Genomic DNA, 17,431 nt, shown 5'->3' with positions numbered 1-17,431 from the left:
ACATCTTTTTCTTTCTACTAATGTCATGTCAGCAACATCGCTTACTTGACAAAATATTAGAACCAACTACTCAATTTTTGCCAAATCAACTATTATTTTCAAATCAGCAAAAAAAAAAAAATACAAAAAATTGTAATCAAATTTCTAACCTACAAAGACATTGATTCCACATCCATATATTTATTATATCTCACCGTTATAAACAATACAATAAATTTATAACTCCAATAATTAATTTATTAATTTCTATAAATAACTTATTAAATATAATAAACATTCATATTACAAATGTAATAATAATATTATTAATCATAATAAATTTTACGTTACAAATATTCAAATTCCATACTATTTAAACTACTTATATAAGTCTCTTATTACTATTCCTTCAAATGATATCAAATTTAGCACAAAAAATTTATTTTTAAACTACACATCTCAAACTTACTCAATGCAGCATCATTCTTTGGACAATATTACCAAACAAAAAGACAATTAGTTTATCAAAGTTCGCGTGATTCATCTATGGGAAACATTAACACCCACAAATGAAGAAGAGTCTCTTTGCTTAAAAAAGATTATATTAGATGAAAAGGTACAAAACAAACATATTTATTATATTTTTAAATTGAATTTACGAAAAAATACTTTAATTATTTTTGTTTTTTATACTTTTTATATTATTTTATAATACTTTATATATAATTGTATTTTAATATCGTTAAAATTATACTTCTTTTAATATGCTATTCATTATTCTTTTTTAACTAATTATGAACTATGATTTACTAACACGCCAGGGAAGGAAAAGTCTATACTATACAAATTTAAAAATAGAAGATACAAATAATTTGTATAGGCCAATTAAAGGTATAATGAAAGCAAACTTTTTACTCACAATTGTTTCGAAAGAAATTAAAGATCCAGTTTTTGAACATTTTCCAAGATTATTTTGAATTTGCATCACTTGAGACATTGTCTGACAGAGTGGGTTAAAGAAAAATACTAACAAGTAATTTCATTTTATACTATTTCAATTATTCTTATTAAAAATAACTTATTAAAAATAAAATCTACACATTTTTGTTCTTTTTATTGTAGATGTCATTGGAAAAGTACATCAAGAGATTAAGAAGAAAGAAAACCATACAAATTCAAGACACATCTTCGGAAGAAAAACATATATACAAAGATGGAACAAACAACATAATAGAAAGTGCATACAACTCAACAATTCATAAAGAGCATGCCTTCACAAGAACCTCGACAGAAAGAAAAAAGCAACAATTCTAACAATAACCAATAAAGAAAAAGGAGGACGAGCGCCACATAAGAAGACTAAATCCATCCACTAAAACAAATACAAAAATCAAACTACCAAATAAAAATGTCACTTTGTAAAACTTTAACATCCAAATCTTTTGTACTACAAATTATTTTAAACAAAACACCTTCCAAATTTAACTTTAGTTTACACATATTTAATTTAATTCTACAAAATATAGTCATTTTTAATATTTATTATATACTATCATTAATTTACCGTCCGCGCATAGCGCGGGTCTCATTCTAGTTGTTTTAATTACGCAATCATATCTTATCGTTATTATTATCTCCTCTACCACTGTCAACATCGACAGCAACACCATCAACATCACCATTCTCTTCTCTCATATTTTTTGCGATACTATTTTTCATTTTTAAAAGATTTTCGTATTGTAATTATTTTTTTCTTGTGATATCACTTTTGACAATGGTTCTTCTCTATTTAACCACCACAAGTAAAAGAATTTTTAAAAATAAACTTATTAGTAGTTTGTAGAAGATTTGAAATCCAACAAATTACAAATAAAATTTCTACAAAATTAATTTATGTTATTATTTAATGGATTTTTAACAGAGAAGGATTATTCTAAAGTAATTTTATTAGAGGTCGCAATGTCTTTTTTTAAAGATAAAAATGATCTTTTCATTTGAAAAAATAAACAGCAACTGAATTGGGGCTCATTTTTTTCGATATGCATATTGTATGTGTTATGCCTTGTTATGGAGATTCGAGGTGCTAGACCTGAATGTGATGGCTATTTTTTTTTTTAAATATAGGTAGAAAAAATTAGATTGTCTGTTTTTTTTTTTTTGTTAGTGAAAGTAGGTACACAAATCCAAGGGTTCGATTTGTGTGGGAGAAAAAAATTGAATTTGACTATAGGTAATCGAACTGTTCGATTTGAATGTGATTTATTTTTTCTATTTTGGGGAGAGCAAATTGGACCGTCCGATTTACTTAATATTATATATTTTTTGAATGTGTCAATAGAAATTGTACCAACCAATTTGTTTTATATATGTATGTGTAACTCGTACCGAGTTGGCATATCTCTCTTTTTCTTCTTCTTCTCCTTCTTCTTCCCTCAGCCCTCTAGAACTATGCTTTTCGTTAGTGCTTAAAAAAAATACAATAAAATTTACGTTCATATGAGAAAAAAATGGATGATAGAGTCATATTAAAAGTATATTATTTTGGTCAAATTTCGTTACAAATATCTAAAGGAGTGAAATTTATTTGTGAAAATTCATTAGATATTGTTTTCATTCACAATCTCATTTGAAGAACTAAAAGGTGTTTTTGTGAGAAGATAAATTCTGAAATGTTATGGTGAATATCATGTATTTTATACAGATATCTGGTGCACAAAATTGTGATTGCAACGGCGCCAAAAACTTGGTACGCACGTTCATAATCTCAATTCTTCTTCACAACTCCGCACAACTAACCAGCAAGTTCACTGGGTCGTCCAAGTAATAAACCTTACGTGAGTAAGGGTCGATCCCACAGAGATTGTCGGCTTGAAGCAAGCTATGGTCATTCTTATAAATCTCAGTCAAGCAGATTCAAATGGTTATGAGGTTTTGATAATTAAAATATAAATAAAATATAAAATAAGATAGAGATACTTATGTAATTCATTGGTGAGAATTTCAGATAAGCGTATGGAGATGCTTATTGCTTCTGAACCTCTGCTTTCCTATTGCTTTCATCCAATCAGGCATACTCCTTTCCATGGCAAGCTGTATGTTGGGGGATCACCGTTGTCAATGGCTACCGTCCGTCCTCTCAGTGAAAATGGTCCAAATGCGCTGTCACCGCACGGCTAATCATCTGTCGATTCTCGATCATGTTGGAATAGGATCCATTGATCCTTTTGCGTCTGTCACTACGCCCAACACTCACGAGTTTGAAGCTCGTCATAGTCATCCCTTCCCAAATCCTACTCGGAATACCACAGACAAGGTTTGGACTTTCTAGATCTCAGGAATGGCCGGCAATAATTCTAGCCTATACCATGAATACTCTGATCGTGAACCAGGAGGCTAAGAGATACACACTCAAGCTATTGCAGATAGAACGGAAGTAGTTGTCAGGCACACGTTCATAGGTGAGAATGATGATGAGTGTCACGGATCATCACATTCAACAGGTTGAAGTGCGAGTGAATATCTTGGAATAAGAATAATCTTGAATTGAATAGAAAAATAATAGTGCTTTGCATTAATTCATGAATAACAGCAGAACTCCACACCTTAATCTATGGGGTGTAGAAACTCCACCGTAGAAAATACATAAGTGAAAGGTCTAGGCATGGCCGTGAGGCCAGCCTCTCAAACGTGTACAATGGTCAAAAGATGTACAAAAAACATAAAATAAATCTCTAAAAGTAGTTTATATACTAGACTAGTAACCTAGGGTTACAGAAATGAGTAAATGATGCAGAAATCCACTTCCGGGCCCACTTGGTGTGTGCTTGGGCTGAGCATCGAAGCTTTCACATGTAGAAACTTTTCTTGGAGTTAAACGCCAGCTTTGGTGCCAGTTTGGGCGTTTAACTCCAGCTTGTAACTCAGTTCTGGCATTTAACGCCAGAATAGGGCAGGAAGTTGGCGTTTAAACGCCAGTTTGCGTCGTCAAAACTTGAGAAAAGTATGGACTATTATATATTGTTGGAAAGCCCTGGATGTCTACTTTCCAACGCAATTGAGAGCACGCCAATTGGGTTTCTGTAACTCCAGAAAATCCATCTCGAGTGCAGGGAGGTCAGAATCCAACAGCATCTGTAGTCCTTTTTCAGCCTCTGAATCAGATTTTTGCTCAGGTCCCTCAATTTTAGCCAGAAAATATCTGAAATCACAGAAAAACACACAAACTCATAGTAAAGTCCAGAAATGTGATTTTTATTTAAAAACTAATAAAAATATACTAAAAATGAGCTAAATCATACTAAAAACTACCTAAAAACAATGCCAAAAAGCTTATAAATTATCCGCTCATCACAATACCAAACTTAAATTGTTGCTTGTCCCCAAGCAACTAAAAATCAAATAGGATAAAAAGAAGAGAATATACTATAAATTCTAAAATATCAATGAGACTTAACTCCAATTAGATGAGCGGGACTTGTAGCTTTTTGCCTCTGAACAGTTTTGGCATCTCACTTTATCCTTTGAAGTTCAGAATGATTGGCATCTATAGGAACTCAGAATTTAGATAGTGTTATTGATTCTCCTAGTTTAGTATGTTGATTCTTGAACACAGCTACTTTATGAGTTTTGGTCGTGGCCCTAAGCACTTTGTTTTCCAGTATTACCACCAGATACATAAATGCCACAGACACATAACTGGGTGAACCTTTTCAGATTGTGACTCAGCTTTGCTAGAGTCCCCAATTAGAGGTGTCCAGGGTTCTTAAGCACACTCTTTTTGCTTTGGATCACGACTTTAACCGCTCAGTCTCAAGCTCTTCACTTGACACCTTCACGCCACAAGCACATGGTTAGGGACAGCTTGGTTTAGCCGCTTAGGCCAAGATTTTATTCCTTTAGGCCCTCCTATCCATTAATGTTCAAAGCCTTGGATCCTTTTTACCCCTGCCTTTTAGTTTAAAGGGTTATTGGCTTTTTGCTCTTGCCTTTTGGTTTAAAGAGCTCTTGGCTTTTTCTGCTTGCTTTTTCTTTTTCTTTCTTTCTTTCTTTTTTCTTTTATTTTCGCCATTTTTTTTCGTAAGCCTTGTTTTTTACTACTTTTTCTTACTTCAAGAATCAATTTTATGATTTTTCAGATTATCAGTAACATTTCTCCTTTTTCATTATTCTTTCAAGAGCCAACTATTTTAACATTCATAAACAACAAATTCAAAAGACATATGCACTGTTCAAGCATTCATTCAGAAAACAAAAAGTATTGTCACCACATCAAAATAATTAAACTAATTTCAAGGATGAATTCGAAATCATGTACTTCTTGTTCTTTTGCGGTTAAAACATTTTTCATTTAAGACAGGTGATGGATTCATAGGACATTCATAGCTTTAAGGCATAGAAACTTAAACACTAACGATCATGTAATAAAGACACAAACATGAATACAACATAAAGCATAGAGAACGAAAATAGAAAAAATAAATAGACAAGGAGATTAAGGAACGGGTCCACCTTAGTGAGGGTGGCGTCTTCCTCCTCTTGAAGAACCAATGGTGCTCTTGAGCTCCTTTATGTCTCTTCCTTGCCTTTGTTGCTCCTCCCTCATAGCTCTTTGATCTTCTCTAATCTCATGGAGAATGATAGAGTGCTCTTGGTGCTCCACCTTTAGTTGTCCCATGTTGGAACTTAATTCTCCAAAGCAAGGCTTTTCCAACACCAACTTAAAACTTTGCTCGTCCTGGAGAAAAAATAAACAAAACAGAAGAATAGAGTAGAAGAAGAAGAAAATAGATGGAGATGGAGGGAGAAGAGCAATTCGGCCAAGTGAGGGCTAAAGGTGTATGAGTAGTGTGTGGGATAAGTGGAATGATGGGGGTATTTATAGGGCTTCCAATTAGTGGGGGGGAAATATTAGTGGGTGAGGGTTGGTGGAAGTTATGATGGTTTTGGGGAAGAGGTATGGATGTGATTTGTTGAGGGTTTATAGGGAAGAGTGTGATGGAAAGTGTAAAAAAAAGAGAGAAGAAGGCGGGGTAGGTGAAGATGTTGTGGGACCCACTGGTCCTGAGAGGCAAGGGAATTCAAATTCCTTGCCCCCTTATGGGTTTTGAACGCCCATCTCATGCTCCATAGCTGGCGTTTAATGCCAGCTTGCTGCTCGACTCAAGGCGTTGAACGCCCAGGAGGGACCTCCTTTCTGTCATTCAATGCTAGGTCTTCTGTCTCTGTTGGGAGTTGAACGCCCACTCTTGCCTTCTTGTCTGGCGTTCAATGCCAGCAAGACATGTACTCCAGGGTATTCTGTTTCTGCTTCTGAACGTTTCTGTCTGTGTTCTGACTAATGCACATGATCATGATCCTAAAGAAAATAATCAAGAAAAACATAAATAATAACTATGGTTGGGTTGCCTCCCAACAAGTGCTTCTTTAACATCACTAGATTGACGGTTAGCTCCTTATAGAGAATGATATGGGATCAGAATTTCACCCCTTACAGTGAACTTTCTTCCTATCTTCTCATGGATGAGTTCTACATGCTCTAGAGACAGGATGCGACTCACTGTATATGGTATGACTGGTTTCTTGGAGAAGACAACTCTCGTGCCAGATGAGAGGCCTTTAGTGGGGATCTTTTTGTCCCTGCAGCCTTTAAATACTTTCTTCTTAGTACCATTGGTCTCAGTGCTTATTGATGGCTGCCCAACACCAAACATAGAATTAGTGTCTGGGGGCTTCATAAAGCTTTGCACTGAGAGAGATGGTTGGAACACTAAGTGTTGCACATTTATCTCTTTTTTCTCAGAAGGAGAGTTGGGGTGAGGCATCTTGAACAAGATGTGCTCCTCCCCTAGTTGTAAAATCAGTTCTCCCTTTGCTACTTCAATGATAGCATTGGCAGTGTGATAAACCACTATTTTATGATTTATCTTGTGTTTAATTGAGTGGTTTTTATCAATTCTTCACCCACTTATTCATATAATTTGCATGGTTTTACAATTCCTTTCTTATTCTGTGATATATGTGAAAACATGTTTCCTAGGCCTTAAAAATGTTAATTTTAATTATCCTTTATTACCATTCGATGCCGTGATCTGTGTGTTAAGTGTTTTCAGGCTTTATAGGGCAGGAATGGCTTAGAGGACAAAAAGGAAACATGCAAAAGTGGAAGGAACACGCGAAAATGAAGTTTTGAAGGAAATGGTAGCGATGCGCGCGCATGGATGACACGGACGCGTGACTGTATATGGTATGACTGTATATGGTATGACACGTACGTATTGCTCGTGTTTCTTCCTATCTTCTCATTCATTCAATCATTCATTCAATATACACAATTTGAGGTTTTAGATGTAGTTTTCTAGAGAGAGAGGCTCTCTCCTCTCTCTAGGTTTTAGGATTTAGGATTTCTCTTAGTTTTAGGATTGTTTCTTCTCAATTCCAGGTTCAATGTTCCTTTAATTTATGTTCTCTTCTAATTTTAATTATTCTATTACTTTGGTTTGTTTATTTTCTCAATATTGGTTTATGAACTCCATGTTAATTTCATTTTCTATTTAATACAATTTGAGGTATTTCAGATTTATGATTGCTTTCTTTAACTTATGTTATTAATGCCTTTAATTTAATTTAGATTTCTCTCCCTTTGCTTGGGTTGAGTAATTGGTGACACATAAGTTATCAAACTCAGCTGTTGATTGAAAATTAGAATTTGCTGATTGATTTGGATTTCTCTAAAGCTAGTCTTTCCATAGGAGTTGACCAGGACTTGAGGAATCAAATTGATTAGTCCACTTGACTTTTCTTTATTTAGTAAGGGTTAACTAAGTGGGAGCAATAAACAATTCTCATCACACTTGATAAGAATAACTAGGATGGGATTTCCAGTTCTTATACCTTGCAATGGTTTTCATGATAATTAATTTACTTTAGTGTTAATTTATTTCCTTGTTCCATATTTCAAAAACCCAACAATATACCTTTTTCCATAACCAATAATAAATCATACTTTCCTGCAATTCCTTGAGAGACGACCCGAGGTTTAAATACTTCGGTTATCAATTTTATTGGGTTTGCTTTAGTGACAAATAAGTTTTTGTAAGAAAGGATTTTTTGCTGGTTTAGAAACTATACTTACAACGTGATTATTTTTATAAAATTTTTTACTGGCCGAAATCCGCTCGTCACAGTGGCTTGGAAAGGTCTTCCAAGGATGATGGACTCATCCTCATCTTTCCCAGTATCTAAGATTATGAAGTTTGCAAGGATGTAAAGGTTTTCAACCTTCACTAAGACATCCTCTACTAAGCCATATACTTTTGTCATTGATTTGTCTGCCATCTCCAGTGAGATATTTGCAGCTTGTACCTCAAAGATGCCCAACTTCTCCATCACAGTGAGTGGCATAAGATTTATACTTGACCCTAAGTCACACAGAGCCTTCTCAAAGGTCATGGTGCCTATGGTGCAAGGAATTAAGAAGCATCCGGGATTCGGAAGCTTTTGAGGCAGCTTCTGCTGAACCAAAGCATTGAGTTCTTTGGTAAGCACTGGAGGTTCTTCCTCCAATGTCATTACTCCAAATAACTTGGCATTTAGCTTCATGAGAACTCCTAGCTACTGAACAACTTGCTCTTCCCTAGTTTCCTCATCCTCATCAGAGGATGAGTATTCATTAGAACTCATGAATTACAAGAGTTCTTGCAAGGGGACCTCTATGGTCTCTACATGAGCCTTGGCTTCTTTTAATTCTTGGATAGGGACTTCATCAGTGGGTGTTGAATATTCAGTAGGAACACCATTACTGGTGTTCAAATCCACCTCTTGTGGCCTTTTGGGCGTTGAACACTCAATGGGGACATCTTCACTAGCGTTTAACGCCAGCTTCTCTGCCAATTTGGGCGTTGAACTCCCAGGAGGGACCTCCTTCCTGTCGTGCAACGCCATTAAAGGTGTAACATTGGGTGTTGAATGCCTAATAAGGACTTCCTTACTGGCGTTCAACGCCAAGAATGGCATATCATTGGGCATTTAACGCCCATTAGGGATCTCATCATTGGCATTCAACGCCAGATTACTCCCTTCAGATTCAATCTCAGCTTCAATAGTGATGGCCTTGCACTCTTCTCTTGGGTTTACTTTAGTGTTACTAGGAACAGTGTTAGGAGGAGTCTCAGGGATTCTCTTGCTCAGTTGACCAATTTGTACCTCTAAATTTCTGATGGAGGACCTTGTTTCAGTTATGAAAATATGAGTGATCTTAGAGAGGTTGGAGACTCTAGTGACTAAGTCAGAAAGACTTTGCTTAGGAGTCTCCACGTGTTCCTGAGAAGATGGGAATGGTGGCCTGTTGTTGAACCCATTCTGGGTTCTTCCACCATGATTATTATTGAAGCCTTGCTAAAGCTTCTATTGATCCTTCCATGAAAGGTTAGGATGATTCCTCCATGAGGGGTTGTAGGTGTTTCTATAAGGTTCTCTCATGTAATTCACCTCCGCCATCATGGGTTGTTCAGGATCATAAGCTTCTCTTTCAAAGGAAGTTTCTTGAGTATTGCCAGTTGCAGCTTGCATTCTAGTCAAATGCTGAGAGATCATGTTGACCTACTGGATCAAGATCTTGTTTTGAGCCAATATGGCATTCAAAATGTCTACTTCCAGAACTCCTTTCTTCTGAGCTACCCCATTATTTACTGGGTTTCTTTCAGAAGTGTACATGAATTGGTTGTTTGCAACTATCTCAATGGGTTCTCTTGCTTCTGCAGGCATTTTCTTCAAGTAGAGTGATCCACCTGTAGAGCTGTCCAATGATATTTTAGACATCTCAGAGAGGCCATCATAGAAGATGCCTAGGATAGACCATTCTAAGAGCATGTCAGAAGGACATCTCCTGATCAGTTGCTTGTATCTTTCCCAAGCTTCATAGAGGGATTCACCTTCTTTTTGTTTGAAGGATTGAACTTCCACTCTGATTTTACTCATCTTCTAAGGTGGAAAGAACTTGTCCAAGAAAGCATTAACCAGTTTTTCCCTAGAGTCAAGGCTTTCTTTAGGTTGAGAGTCCAACCATATCCTAGCTCTGTCTCTAACCACAAAGGGAAAGAGCATAAGTCTGTAGACCTCAAGATCCACTCCATTGGTCTTAACAGTGTCACAAATTTGCAAGAATTCAGATAAGAATTGATTTGGATCTTCCAGTGGAAGTCTATGAAACTTGCAATTCTGTTGCATTAGAGAGACTAATTGAAGCTTAAGCTCGAAGTTGTTTGCTCTAATGGCAAGTATGGAGATACTTCTTCCATAGAAATCAGAAGTTGGTATGGTGTATTCACCAAGAACCTTTCTTGCATCTCATTCATTATTAGGCTCGGCTACCATGTTTTCAGCTTCTTGTTCGAAAAGCTCTGTGAGGTTTCTTCTGGAGTGTTGTGCTTTAGCTTGTTGTAAATGCCTCCTTAGAGTCTTCTCAGGTTCAGGTTCAAGATTTAAGAGAGGTTCTTTATCTCTGTTCCTGCTCAAAAACAAGAAAAAGAAAACAAGAAAGAAGAAGCATAGGAGCTCTATGTTTAAGAATAGAGGACTCCCTGTGAGATGTGAAGAAGAAAGAAGAATGAAGATAGAGAAAAGAGAAGAAGATTTCGAATCAAAGGGCAGAAGAATTCGAAAATTAAAAGTAAAAAGAGAAAATATTTTTTTATTTTATTTATTAATTAAATTCAAAAATTAAAGCTAATTAACTAAAAAGATTTGAAAATTAAATACTAAATTTTGAAAAAGAATAGAGAGAAATAGAGAAGATATTTTCAAAAATTAGAAGATAGAAAAATTAGTTAGGAAAAGATTTGAAAGATTTGAAAAGAAGATAAGATAGAAGATTAGAAAAAATTTGAATTTAAAATTAGAAAAGATAAGATAGAAATTGAAAAGATTTGAAAAAGATTTTATTTTAAAAATTGAATTTAGGAAAGATAAGATAAGAATTTGAAAAGATTTGAAAAAGATAAGGTTTGAAATTTGATTTTTGAAAAAGATTTGACTTTGAATTTTTAAATTTTAAATTTTAAATTTTAAATTTTAAATTTTGAAGTTGAATTTTAACATTTGAATTTGAAATAAGGTAAGATAAGATTTTTGAATTTTAAAGAAAGATAAAAAGATAAGATAGTAATTTGAAAAAGATATGTTTTTTTTTTTTTAAAGATTTGATTTTGAAAAGATTTGAATTTGAAATTTAAAACTAAGATAATATAAGATAATGATTTTGAAATTAAAGTTTGAAATTTTTGTTGCAATTTTCGAAAATTAATGTAAAAAGATAGAAAATATATTTTTTTATTTTTGTTTTTAATTAATGAAGAAAAAGAAAAACAACTAAATGATACCAAACATAAAATTTTTAGATCTAAAGACACTAAGTTTCAAAAATTATAAAGAAAAATACCTAAAGACGCCAAACTTAAAAATTTTAAAGATCAAAACAAGAAGAAAAACAAGAACAACTTGAAGACCAAGAAGAACACCAAGAACAAAACTCGAAAAATTCAAAGCAATTAAAGAACATGCAATGGACACCAAACTTAAGATTTAACACTAAACCCAAGCAAAAGACACTATTTTTGAAAATTTTTGGAAAAAGACTCAAGAAAGTTCGAACTCTAACAAGAACAAGAACAAAAGACTCAAACAAAAGATAAAGATTATAAAGAAAACAAAGATTTTTGAAAAAATTTTTATTTTTTCGAAAAAGAAAAACAAGAGACTCAAACAAAATTAAAAAGCACCTAATCTAAGCAACAAAATCATCCGTTAGTTTGTTTAAACTCAAACAATCTCCAACAACGGCGCCAAAAACTTGGTGCACGGATTTCCACATTCCGTACAACTGAACCAGCAAGTACACTGGGTCGTCCAAGTAATACCTGAGGTGAGTCAGGGTCGATCCCACGAGGATTGTCAGCTTTGATCAAACAGTGGTTATCTTGTAAATCTTAGTCAGACGGATAAAAAAGTTGTGTAGTTGTTTAAACACATAAAAGTAAAATAAAGATAACGTTACTCAGTGGTTGTGAATCTAATGGTAAGAAGATGGTTAAGGCTTCAAAGATGCTTTGTTCTTCTGGATCAATCCTTTCTTACTGTCTACTCCAACTGTGAATGATTTCTTCTATAGCAGGTTGTATGTGATGAACGCCCGTTTGACCGGCCGCCAATCTTCCTCTAGGCTGAACACCAGGATTAGTGCGCATCCAGTCTGAATTAGGGTGAAGCTCCTACAGTTCATCCCCTTGGGGATCCTACACAAAATGCCACAGACAAGGTCGAATCTTCCGAATCAGAGAATGCTATGCCTTGATTCTAGCCTTTACCACAAAGACCCTAATCTCCCCATACCTCAGCTGAACTGATGTCTCGAGAAGTCCCCAATGAAGTCGTCGATTAGCCTTCTAAAAGACGTATGCTCAAGCTAGTGGTTCATTGATATCCGATGAAAGACGCTCGCTGAACCCATGTAGAATAGAGATAACTTTTGACGGTTCAACTCATTCATAAGGTTGAACAACGAAGATACATATTACGAGAGAATCAAACATGAATTAAAATAGAACAGTAGTGCTTTTATTAATCCATAAAACTCAGGAGAGCTCCTAACCTTAACCTAGGAGGTTTAGTGACTCATGCTGATAGAAGAAATACAAAATGAAACATAAAAGTGGGGAAGAGTCAAGAAAAGTCCCCTAACAATGGTGAACTCTTGTCTATATATACTAATCTAATGACTAAGGATTACAGAAATAAGATAAACTAAGTTGATAGTGCAAAAATCCACTTCTAGGGCCCACTTGGTGAGTGTTTGGGCTAAGCTTTAGTGTCTCCCACGTGCTAGGAGGCTTCTTGGGCGTTGAACGCCTGCTTGGGATACCTTTGTGGGCATTGGACGCCAGCTGCTCCCTTTTGGGCGTCCAACGCCAGGAAGGGGGTATGTGGCTGGCGTTGAACGCCAGTTTTGGGCCTTCATCTCCAAAGACAAGTATAAACTATCATATATTACTGGAAAGCCCTGGATGTTAGCTTTCCATACCTGTTGAGAACGCTCCATTTGGATATCTGTAACTCCAGAGATGCTTGTTTGAATGCATGAAGGTCAGATCCTGACAACATCTGCTATGCTTTCCTTGCCTCTAAATCAGGTTTTGTCAAACTCTCATATTTCAGCCAGAAAATACCTAAAAGCACCATAAAACACAACAACTCATAATAGAATCCAAAAATGTGAATTTTACACTAAAACCTATGAAAATATAATAAAACTTAAACAAAACATGCTAAAAACTATATGAAAATTATGCCAAAAAGCGTATAAAATATCCGTTCATCAATTGGTCACGCGTATGCATCATCCATGTGTACGCGTCGAGACCAACTTCTCAAATCTTCAAATTCTTATGTTCCTTCCACTTTTGCATGCTTCCTTTCCATCCTCTAAGCCATTCCTGCCCTATAACCCTTAGATCACTCAACGAACACATCACGGCATCAAATGGTAATAAGATAGAATTAAAAATTAGTAATTTTAAGGCCTAGAAAACATGTTTTCAATCATAGCACAAAATTAGGAAGGAATCTTAAAAACATGCAATTTACATGAATAAGTGTGAGAATAGTTGACAAAATCCACTTAATTCAATTCAAAATAAACCATAAAATAGTGGTTTATCAGGCACACTAAAGCAAGTCATACAAATACATATGATGAATGTCTAGCCTTAGTGCATGTCATGAGCTCATGTGTCGGTTGTTTGCCCGCTCCCGACATTAACCGGTCACAAGTCTCGGATATGATTTTCCAACAGGTGTGTAATATAATTTTAAACTGCTCTACTGTGGTAGCTCTACTCTACTGTGGTAGATATTTGAGGCCTGGAAAAGAGACTGCTCTAATGTGGCAGTTCTGCTTTTCTATGGCAGATATCAAACAAACATTGCTCTGCTCTTCTGTGACAAGCATATATGTTCTTCTATGGCATATTTTTAATCGATACTTTATCTTTTCTCAAAAGAATTATTTCTGACTGCTTCCTCGCAGTAGATAACTAACATATAATTCTCAAAATATCTAGCATTAACATTGAAATCTGTTTCAATTCCTTTACAACTTAAAAGTCACTTAAATCATATGAAAACCAATATGTTCCAAGCTTAGGTTCATTACTTCTAAGCTAAACAAATTTGGTGTTCCATCCTTCGTCAAACATCAAACAGAAATCAAGCATGTAACATTAAAATTCATCTTTTAACTCACGAACCAAGTTTGTCACCAAAATAGCATTGATAGTCTAACTTCCACTCTGTTTTTAAATAAACAAACAAACTTAGAATCACACAAACTTTATGTTCACGCGTCCGTCTTGGACTAAGATTTATAACAAGCTAAAATCATAATTTTCAAAATTTTCTAACTTCAGTAATAAAGGAAAAACCGTGATTGCATTGTAGCTTTAAAAATCAGAAAAACATCAGTAGTGTACAATTTTCAAAATTTCATATAAAATTCAAATTAAATCCAATAACTCTCAAATTTAATATGGTTCAAATAGACTTATCTAGGTTTCTTTTTCAATTAGTTCCAGCTCAATACCATTTTTAATGAGGAAGTTATCTAGCTTGGAATTTGGGTAATCTTTTGCAAGATTCTGTGGACAGACCCTTTTCCAAGTTCCATGAATCACTCATTAAAATTAGGACAGCCCTGAAATTTAATCCACACATACTAGACATACCCAACTCTCACTTCCAATTGATTGCAACTTATTATCCTTACAGGTAATCAATTAATTGGTTTATTATGAATCTCAATTAATCCTCGGCAATGGCGCCAAAAACTTGATGGACTTTTTTCAAACTTAGCAAGTGTACCAAATCGTATCAAGTAATACTACGGTGAGTAGGTTATCATTTTCACGAGGATTAATAGACTAAGAAAACAGTGATTAACTTATTAATCTAGTTAGACAATTGAGAATTAGGTTTTAAGGTATTCAGTATCAAAAACAGAGAATTAAATGAAAGCTATTTGAAAATGGTTCAGAAAATAATATGAATAAAGGTGCTAAGGTTTTCGAGATGTTTAAACTTCAGGGCAAATGCTTTTCACTATGTACTTTGATTATGCAAAGATGTATCCATGGTAAATCATAGTTAATCAAACCAGAATCCCTTGGTAGTTCAATTTCTCTTAACAAATTGTCCATTCCATGATCAATTGATTATGATAAGAGATGAGACACATTTAATGATTCAAAATCACACAATTCCTAAGAAATAAACCTAGTTGATTTTATGTCACTTATCAAACCAGTTTTAAAACTCAAAGAATTAGGAGAAGAGGTTTTCAAGCTTAATTCCAATAACCAACTTTTCGAAGGTGATAATGTAATTCAATTCAGATTTGAATTATTTTTCAATACATTCAAATTCTTGTGATGAAGAATGAAAACTTATTTCTTAAGAAAATATCAATGCATTAATCAAAAGTAAAAAAGCTATAACATTAATCCATTAGAATCAACAGAGCTACTAACCTTAACTGAGGAGATTAGTGACTCATAGTGCTTGGAAAACAAAAACTATCAATTGAAACGGCTGCCAGAAGAGAGCTCACGTGTGTATCTCTCACTCCTTGAAATGCTAACCCTAAACTTAAAATTCAGAATTCAAACTCAATCAAATAAAACAGAATCAAATCTAATCTAATTAATGCTTCTCATATAGTTTTCCCTCTCAAGTCAAGCAATCAAGGAAGAGATGACCCCAAGTCACATTGGCAAGAATAAATATTATATGTCTAAATGGAATTAACCCTAAAACGTAACTTCTAACGTTTTCAAATCCCGTAATTCGCATTACCTATTACTTTTATTTTGTCTATGATAATCCATTAATGTTCTTAAATACATAAACTATTAGTGTTAAGTTGGCTATACTTAATACCATGAGGTATCCAATGGTAGACTAACAACGTTAATTAACAGACAGTCATGCATATAAAACTTAAACTATTGTCACTAGGACAAGTCACAAGGCATGACAAACACTCAGAGTATACAATAAAGCATAGTTATTCCACTTCCAAGGCTCTACAGGAAGGACTGCTCTGATACCATAATGTAATGTCCCTTCCAGCAAAATACCTTGCTTAAGTCATGGTATTTCTACTAGAAAGAACATTACGTAATCTTTTCTAATAATAATTACTTAATACTGAGCCTTTATGTCGATATCACATTCTAATTTAAAGAAATTCCAGAAAATTTTGTCTTTATTTATTAAAATCATATATCAAAGATCTCCAAGTAATAATAATTACATAAATACTAATAATAATAAATGTTATACAAGTGAAATCAAATGAAACTCATATACAACACCTACCCCTCTATATAAAATGGAATCTTATGCAACAAGTGTGAGGAGACTCTATGAAAACAACTTGATTTCATATACAAGTTTCATTATTCATCTGTAGTTTCATACTGAGTCCTCAAGCCTATGACACTGAAAGGGGTTAAAATTTTGTGCTGAGAACTAACCACAAGTTCTCAATAGAGGTTGAGAATGTCATGAAAGTAAATAATAAAACGCAAATAGTTAATTTAGTCCAGCAATATTTACCTTCATTAATTCCATAAAACTCTTTAAAGTTACATTAGCGGCCTCCTCCTTCCCCTCTTTGGCGCATCTCTTCCTCTCTCATTCGATCTCTCTCGCTTGCTCTCTTCAACTCCCTCCTCTGTTTTCTTCCTTTTCTTCATGTGTGTATTGCGTTTGTGTGGTGGGTGTTTGCTCTTGAAGGAGTGGTGATAATAGAGTGAGCATGGCCTAGTAAATGATAAACAAGTGTGGGGTACGTATGTGTAAGTGATTGGTCAGCGGGTAATGTGTTAAATAATAATGGTACATATAAAATAAGAAATTTAGGATTAAGGTTAAAATAAAATATATACAAGTAACTTAGAAATTTTACAAAATATTCAAGATACAAGAATAACTTAGTATTTAAATATAATACTGTAGAAATTACTTTCGAAACATATATAATTTTATTTCTCAATATATCAATGAGGTTAAATAATTATTTTTAATTTAAATTATAAAATAAACATATTGATCACATTTTATAAGGTACAATTTGAACCCAAATTATCAATTACGTAAATTAAATCATATAACCTTTTATTATTTTTCCATCACCGAAATTAAAATTTCAATTATATTAAATAACCAATTATAATAAAATTATACAAGATTATTAATTAACTTAACTCCAAATATTCATAAAACTAATTTAATTACCCTTAATAGATTAGTTTTTAAAAATAAAGTGTTCGAATTAATAAAATAAATCATAACTTATTCATAATAGAAATTACTTAAATTAAATGATATAATTCTTAATTATTTT

The 17,431-nt window shown here is 34.0% G+C and overlaps 1 long non-coding RNA gene and 1 other non-coding gene across 2 annotated transcripts; one reads left to right on the top strand and one right to left on the bottom strand.

Moving 5' to 3' along the window:
- Positions 1-9,839: 9,839 nt before the first annotated feature.
- Positions 9,840-9,948, top strand: LOC112731183 (small nucleolar RNA R71). The gene has a single exon (XR_003166972.1). It is a non-coding gene; the product is annotated as a small nucleolar RNA R71 (small nucleolar RNA).
- Positions 9,949-12,566: 2,618 nt separating this feature from the next.
- On the bottom strand, positions 12,567-16,850 carry LOC140177037 (uncharacterized). The gene is made up of 3 exons (XR_011868521.1): positions 16,642-16,850; positions 15,552-15,663; positions 12,567-13,196 (listed from the first exon to the last, which is right to left on the bottom strand). It is a non-coding gene; the product is annotated as an uncharacterized lncRNA (long non-coding RNA).
- Between the last annotated feature and the right edge of the window lie 581 nt (positions 16,851-17,431).

This window comes from Arachis hypogaea, chromosome 12 (assembly GCF_003086295.3).
Source record: "Arachis hypogaea cultivar Tifrunner chromosome 12, arahy.Tifrunner.gnm2.J5K5, whole genome shotgun sequence".
NCBI lineage: Eukaryota > Viridiplantae > Streptophyta > Magnoliopsida > Fabales > Fabaceae > Arachis > Arachis hypogaea.
This window is presented reverse-complemented; position numbering and strand designations above follow the sequence as displayed.